The following is an 8075-nucleotide window of genomic DNA, read 5'->3' on the forward strand; positions in this document are numbered from 1 at the left end:
CTTGACTTCTTGTCCAAAGCAAGTCGACTTTCCGAGTTTCAACAACTCGTTATCATGTCTTCTTGTTCCAAACGAGTCGACTTGCCGAGTTTCAACAACTTGTCATCTTGACTTCTTGTCCCAAACGAGTCGACTTGCCGAGTTTCAATAACTTGTCATCTTGACTTCTTGTCCCAAGCAAGTCGATTTGTCGAGTTTCAACAACTCGTTATCATATCTTCTTGGCACAAACAAGTCGACTTGCCGAGTTTCAACAACTTGTCATCTTGACTTCTTGTCCCTAACGAGTCGACTTGCCGAGTTTCAACAACTTGTCATCTTGACTTCTTGTCCAAAGCAAGTCGACTTGCCGAGTTTCAACAACTTGTCATCTTGACTTCTTGTCCCTAACGAGTCGACTTGCCGAGTTTCAACAACTTGTCATCTTGACTTCTTGTCCCTAACGAGTCGACTTGCCGAGTTTCAACAACTTGTCATCTTGACTTCTTGTCCAAAGCAAGTCGACTTGCCGAGTTTCAACAACTTGTCATCTTGACTTCTTGTCCCTAACGAGTCGACTTGCCGAGTTTCAACAACTTGTCATCTTGACTTCTTGTCCCAAGCAAGTCGACTTGCCGAGTTTCAACAACTTGTCATCTTGACTTCTTGTCCAAAGCAAGTCGACTTTCCGAGTTTCAACAACTCGTTATCATGTCTTCTTGTTCCAAACGAGTCGACTTGCCGAGTTTCAACAACTTGTCATCTTGACTTCTTGTCCCAAACGAGTCGACTTGCCGAGTTTCAACAACTTGTCATCTTGACTTCTTGTCCAAAGCAAGTCGACTTTCCGAGTTTCAACAACTCGTTATCATGTATTCTTGTCCAAAACGAGTCGACTTGCCGAGTTTCAATAACTTGTCATCTTGACTTCTTGTCCAAAGCAAGTCGACTTGCCGAGTTTCAACAACTTGTCATCTTGACTTCTTGTCCAAAGCAAGTCGACTTTCCGAGTTTCAACAACTCGTTATCATGTCTTCTTGTTCCAAACGAGTCGACTTGCCGAGTTTCAACAACTTGTCATCTTGACTTCTTGTCCCAAACGAGTCGACTTGCCGAGTTTCAATAACTTGTCATCTTGACTTCTTGTCCCAAGCAAGTCGATTTGTCGAGTTTCAACAACTCGTTATCATATCTTCTTGGCACAAACAAGTCGACTTTCCGAGTTTCAACAACTTGTCATCTTGACTTCTTGTCCCTAACGAGTCGACTTGCCGAGTTTCAACAACTTGTCATCTTGACTTCTTGTCCAAAGCAAGTCGACTTGCCGAGTTTCAACAACTTGTCATCTTGACTTCTTGTCCCTAACGAGTCGACTTGCCGAGTTTCAACAACTTGTCATCTTGACTTCTTGTCCCAAGCAAGTCGACTTGCCGAGTTTCAACAACTTGTCATCTTGACTTCTTGTCCAAAGCAAGTCGACTTTCCGAGTTTCAACAACTCGTTATCATGTCTTCTTGTTCCAAACGAGTCGACTTGCCGAGTTTCAACAACTTGTCATCTTGACTTCTTGTCCCAAACGAGTCGACTTGCCGAGTTTCAACAACTTGTCATCTTGACTTCTTGTCCAAAGCAAGTCGACTTTCCGAGTTTCAACAACTCGTTATCATGTATTCTTGTCCAAAACGAGTCGACTTGCCGAGTTTCAATAACTTGTCATCTTGACTTCTTGTCCAAAGCAAGTCGACTTCCCGAGTTTCAACAACTCATTTTCATGTCTTTTTGTCCAAAACGAGTCGACTTGCTGAGTTTCAACAACTCGTTATCATGTCTTTGTGTCCCAAACAAGTCGACTTGCCGAGTTTCAATAACTTGTCATCTTGACTTCTTGTCCCAAGCAAGTCGATTTGTCGAGTTTCAACAACTCGTTATCATATCTTCTTGGCACAAACAAGTCGACTTGCCGAGTTTCAACAACTTGTCATCTTGACTTCTTGTCCCTAACGAGTCGACTTGCCGAGTTTCAACAACTTGTCATCTTGACTTCTTGTCCAAAGCAAGTCGACTTGCCGAGTTTCAACAACTTGTCATCTTGACTTCTTGTCCCTAACGAGTCGACTTGCCGAGTTTCAACAACTTGTCATCTTGACTTCTTGTCCCAAGCAAGTCGACTTGCCGAGTTTCAACAACTTGTCATCTTGACTTCTTGTCCAAAGCAAGTCGACTTTCCGAGTTTCAACAACTCGTTATCATGTCTTCTTGTTCCAAACGAGTCGACTTGCCGAGTTTCAACAACTTGTCATCTTGACTTCTTGTCCCAAACGAGTCGACTTGCCGAGTTTCAACAACTTGTCATCTTGACTTCTTGTCCAAAGCAAGTCGACTTTCCGAGTTTCAACAACTCGTTATCATGTCTTCTTGTTCCAAACGAGTCGACTTGCCGAGTTTCAACAACTTGTCATCTTGACTTCTTGTCCCAAATGAGTCGACTTGCCGAGTTTCAACAACTTGTCATCTTGACTTCTTGTCCAAAGCAAGTCGACTTTCCGAGTTTCAACAACTTGTTATCATGTCTTCTTGTCCCAAACGAGTCGACTTACCGAGTTTCAACAACTTGTCATCTTGTCTTCTTGATCCAAGCAAGTCGACTTGCCGAGTTGCAATAACTCGGCTTCTCGGTATTTAACCTGTCTTCTCGTCTTCTTATCTCGTCATCTGGTTGGCACTTCTAAGCTTCCGTAGTGACGTCAGGGATCACGTAAAAAAACTCGAAGATTTTGGAGTGATCCCTGACGTCACTCCAAAATGAGTGAAAATGAGCATTTTCACTCAAAATTCACTCCTATTTCACTCGAAATTCACTCTTTTTTGTATTCACTCTTTTTAGAGTGAAAATTTTCACTCGATTTTTTTTTTAGAGAGTACATACAATTTCTATAGCGCCGTTCTCCACTTTGATTAAATGCTCAAGGCGCTTTACAATTGTGCATCAAAGCAAACAGACTGAAGATACAAGTACATCACCGTAATAGAAGAAGATGAAGAAGCAGAAAAAAATGAATTGTTTTGACGAACGACAACGCTTTTTTCTAAGTATACGCTTTTTTTAGTATACAATATATATCATACCTAAAATAGAACATATCGAGCCAGCACCATTTCGCTGTCCCCTTCATATTTTTTTTTTTCGGCAGCAATTATTTAGTGTGCAAATTAGAATATAGGACACGAAGAGAAAACTAGTAAAAAAAAAATTACTTCTTTAACTGTAAAATGCTACTAAACACGCAGAAACACACATTAGCCACTTATCTAATTCGAATGATTTAACATTCAATGTGGGCAAGATGGCCTGTTAACATTTTATGAGATATCAATACTCCTTTTTCGGTGCGGGGGTACTAATAAGAGGAATATTTGAAGAAAAAAATTGAAGTAGTTGTTCTGCACAAGATTACCACCAAGTTCCATAAAGGATTTCATCATTTACTCTGAAATACAGCTTAAAATATTACAAAATAAGAACATCTTCTTTGGTCTCCATTTCCAAACTCTATGTGAGAGCGGCTTGAGAGCACGGAACGTCAAATTCCGTGAAATACTGTGAAGCATTCAATTGTCATGTTATAGAACCTATATTACGCATCAATTTGCACAAATAGCGAAGAGATTCCACTCCTTCTCTAGCACCTCCCTGGTAAGATTGACTATTACCAAATGAGGATAGCTGAAGCCAAAGCTATGACCTTTGCGAGGCGTCTGAGGAATTCTAGACGTCATCGGATGCAAGACTTACATCCTATCGAAGGGGAATCCCCGGTCTCTGAAAAGAATGAATAAGTCATCTAACCCTTGCAGATGATACAAGCTGATACAGAAGCAGATATTGCCAAGTGCCATCTAAACAAGCTTGCCTTTGAATATTGTACTCGGATTTTGTTATTAAGTTTTACAGAATATTGAGTACATAGAATTTACTCGTTAACTGTGCTACAGTTTTTCTTTTACATGCCGAAAGCTAAAATTTTGCATTGCATTTGTATCCTTGACACATTTTGTTTCGTTGATTGTGGATTTTATTTGAAAAAAAAAAATAAAATGTCAATGTCAATGACAGAAGAAAAATGCAATCGAAATGTGTGTGTGTGTGTGCAAATCACGCGTGTGTGCATACGTTTTGTGTGTAAGGTGAAAGGACATAATGTCAATATAGTTTCAAAGCATAACTAACAGTGGCGATGCCGAATGTGTTCTTGAAACAGATTTCGATCTAATGGGACATGGATTTTTAACCATGATACCCGGACACAGTATCAAAATACACGTACCAAGGTATACTGCCATCATAATGTCATCCAGAGGGTATACTTCCATCGTTCGAAAGTATCGACTTTCATAAAGGGTTTACATCGCCTGATGCAGACATCAAATTCTTTGATTTATTTTATTTTTATGTCGGAAGCTACAGAGTCACCGAACACCAACATTCTGCAAATAATGCTTCAGTACCTCTCCCTCTTAATTCCCTAGTCATGGACATATACATGTAAATTATTCGATGTGCACTCGGGCTTCAAATATTTCAAATACATGAGAAAATGAGTTACGCAGTTATTTTGGGTGCACATCACGAGTTCGACACCCACGAATCATGCAGCCCATGAGTTCGAGACTAAGCAAGAAAGGCCCACGAGTCCGCCACATATCAGCCGCGTGTTGTAATGTCGATCTCGTGGGCTGTTTTTAACCTATAGTGTCGAACTTATGGGCCTTATTTGCCTGTATAGTGTATATGGGCTGTATGAGTCATGGACCTTTTTTTTTCCCGATGTCGAACTCGTGGGCTGTATGACTAATGGGTGTCGGTCTCGTGGGATGACCCCGAAATTCTGAACTACGAGTGTGGTAGACGCTTGAGATAAATGGGCATCATCTGTTAGATTTGAGTTGAGTTCACTTTAGTATTTCCATGTAGCTTTTTTTCGGATGAAAATCACAGTGAAAACAAATAAGATGATATGCTTGGTTTTCTGAAATTCAACATAGAAAAGTTCAAGGGATTTGGGATTTACCCCACCCCCCCCCCCCCCCACCCACCCCATATTTATCTATGACTATTTACTTGTCTATATATATCTCTTCCGTTCATGGCAGAAACTTGTTTTGGCCGCAATGATATCTTAAAATTGTATTACAGTCATTTTTACATGTCATGTACTATAACACTGTTTGTTTTGTACATTGCGCTCGAAAATTAGACGTAATGTTTATAATTATTTATGCTGCTATAGATATGTTCACCCGAGCTTTATCATTTTGCTGCATGGACGTAAAGATTAAACGTGAAAATGAGCAAGGATCAGGCACAGAACATAATAGATTCTGAATTGCCCTACATTTAAAAGGAAAAGGGAAATCATAAACCCCAGTATTGCCAATCAAGCATAGTATTCCCGTATCCTGAGAGCGATCGGTCCTCGAAGTCCTCGAAATGATGTACCACAAAATAAACATGCTCACCTTATATGCCCTGGACAATAACATTCTGACCTGGGCCTTGGTGCATGCAGAGGTTACCATGTTTTAGTATCCGGATATTATGGCCGGGACGGATAAAAGAGAGATTTTTTTTTTTAATAGATACTTTATTTTCTGCAAATCAATAAATCAATCAACAATTCAATACACGTAAGGCACATAATCATGAGCATGTGGGAATTATACAAAGTAAATTCAAAACAGAGTCGTTTGACTTGCATAAACAAAGACATGAAAGGAAAATAATGATATGATGTACAGTATGCAAATCTATGCAGGGGGGATTACAACAATTACAATTATGGAGCGATTGAGCAGAGGGCCGCCATTGTACGCATAGCTTGAAAAGATGGCCGGCCCGAGGAAAGGTAGGGACGTAGGCTAGATTCGTAATAATACGATACAATACAATACAAATTCTGCTGCGAAGATAGCAGGGGAAAATAAACTCTGATGTGTGATGGTGGTGAATGTGCGTGCAAGTGCTAAAAAGTGCACAAGGGCAGATACGCTGGAATATAGAATAACAGAATTGGTTTGTTGGAAGAGGGAACAATATACGATATTGCTATTGGGAGACCAACATTAATCATATAAATTGTTAGTTTTAGATGTGCGAGGAACTCACGAGATCGCCACCAACTGAAGGGTACACTGCAAAAAGTCCGGTGTTGAATAGTGAACACCGAGCTGGTGTTAAATTTTCGGTGCTCATTTATGGTGTTAAATTAACACCTCCGGGTGTCATTTCCAAATTTTAAACTGTTTTTTGAAGAGTTTCTTAGTAACTGTACTTCTTGTTGATTTTTAATTTAAACAATACGATCAAGAATTTTACATTAAAATACTAGATTTTTGAAAAAATGTAAAAATAAATTTACACCAAAGTAACACCAGCTGGTGTGGTCTCTTATTGAAGCTGGACGGGTGTTAAACCATTGATATTAACACCAACAAATATCAAATCAACACCGTGTGGTGTCATTTTTTAATTAACACCAGTACAGTGTCAAAATAACACCAGGTACAGTGTCAAATTAACACCACGAAGTGTCAGGTGAACACTTTTCAACGCCATCACAGTGCATTTTTAACACCTGTGGGTGTGGTCCTCTATTGAAGTTTGATCGGTGTTAGATTTAACACCCGTGGTGTTAAAAATAACACCGATGTTTTTACAGTGTATAGACTGAGCATTGGCCAATACCCAGTTGCTCTTACCACGACGACATTTCCATGTTTCATGATTCAGGATTCATCATGTTATACATGGTAATAGTCAATCCTTAGTAAGACCGATGCTGTATAAGCAACGTCCGGATCGACCAGCGAGTAAGTGGGTGCGTGCGAAAGCACGAGTGATCCAGTATACACATGGGGATTATCAATAAATTTTACGATGCTAAAGTCTATCTCTATTTTTTTTTATTTTTCCTTTATTTTTCGACAATAGATCAGATACCGATTGAGTTGAAATGAATTAAGATAAGTTGAATCTACTTTTACTTTGTTCGCTGCTTCAAATGAAATACACAATCAGTGAAACAAATATCATGTGAAGGATACAACCGAGATGCTTTTTCTTAAACAATGACATTTTTGGATGAATTTCTACTCCAATCTTTTTGACAATATAATAAAAACGTCTGAAAGGAGAACAAACAAAAGTGGAAACCAATGCAAATGCTAAGCGTCGGCCTCATGCCAAAAGGGCCCTACCAGTGTACAAAGTCTATGGTGTTTAGGCCCTTTGGGCATGAGGCCGACGAGATGATGTATAGTCTATGTCAAAAACAAAACACAGGAAATCAATTCGGAACTAAAGTCTAAATCAAAACTTAACAATTAAGCGTAATGAAATTACAAAATTATTCATCAAACAATATAAAAAGTGGAGGAAGTGAAGACTAGAATGGAGAACGAGAGACACAAAAATATTACATAAACATACAAACTAATAAGACAATACCATACATGAGAGAGCATACAAAGAATGGGCCCAGTGGAATATTAATAGAAAGAGAGAATAGTTGACATTAAAGGCCGTGTCACACCTTTCCGGGCAAGTCTTGCGTGCGACTTGCGAAGAACAATTTTTACTACCCGGATGTCCCCGCAGATGACCCGCACATGACAGTACCTAGTACGTATAGTCAGTCGCCCGGAGGTGCTCACGCAAATCTTTTTACCCGCAACCATGTTTAGGCCCTGTCACACCTTTCCGGGCAAGCTAAGCGGGCTTGTTACGTCGTGTAGATTTGGGGTTTTTTTTCCCAGCATACCGGACAATTTCTGAGGGAGGACAAGGATTTGGGCGAGTCAGTGCATTTGTCTTACTTGTCGGACGCGTTCTACTTGATTTGATTGATTAATTGATTGATTAAAATGTCTTTATTTTTTTAAAAAAATCTGAGTGGGCGACTAAAAGTCGAATTACACAGATATACAAAGATTATACATTAAAACAAACACAATAATATCATAACTATAATAGATACAAAGAAAACATAAAAATGGCAGAATTTCAGAGCACTCCGTGGGGCAACCTCTACAAGGTGCGC

Source organism: Diadema antillarum, unplaced genomic scaffold (genome assembly GCF_040938485.1).
Source record: "Diadema antillarum isolate AM-2024a unplaced genomic scaffold, OU_Dant_1.0 seq00000693_RagTag, whole genome shotgun sequence".
Lineage (NCBI taxonomy): Eukaryota > Metazoa > Echinodermata > Echinoidea > Diadematoida > Diadematidae > Diadema > Diadema antillarum.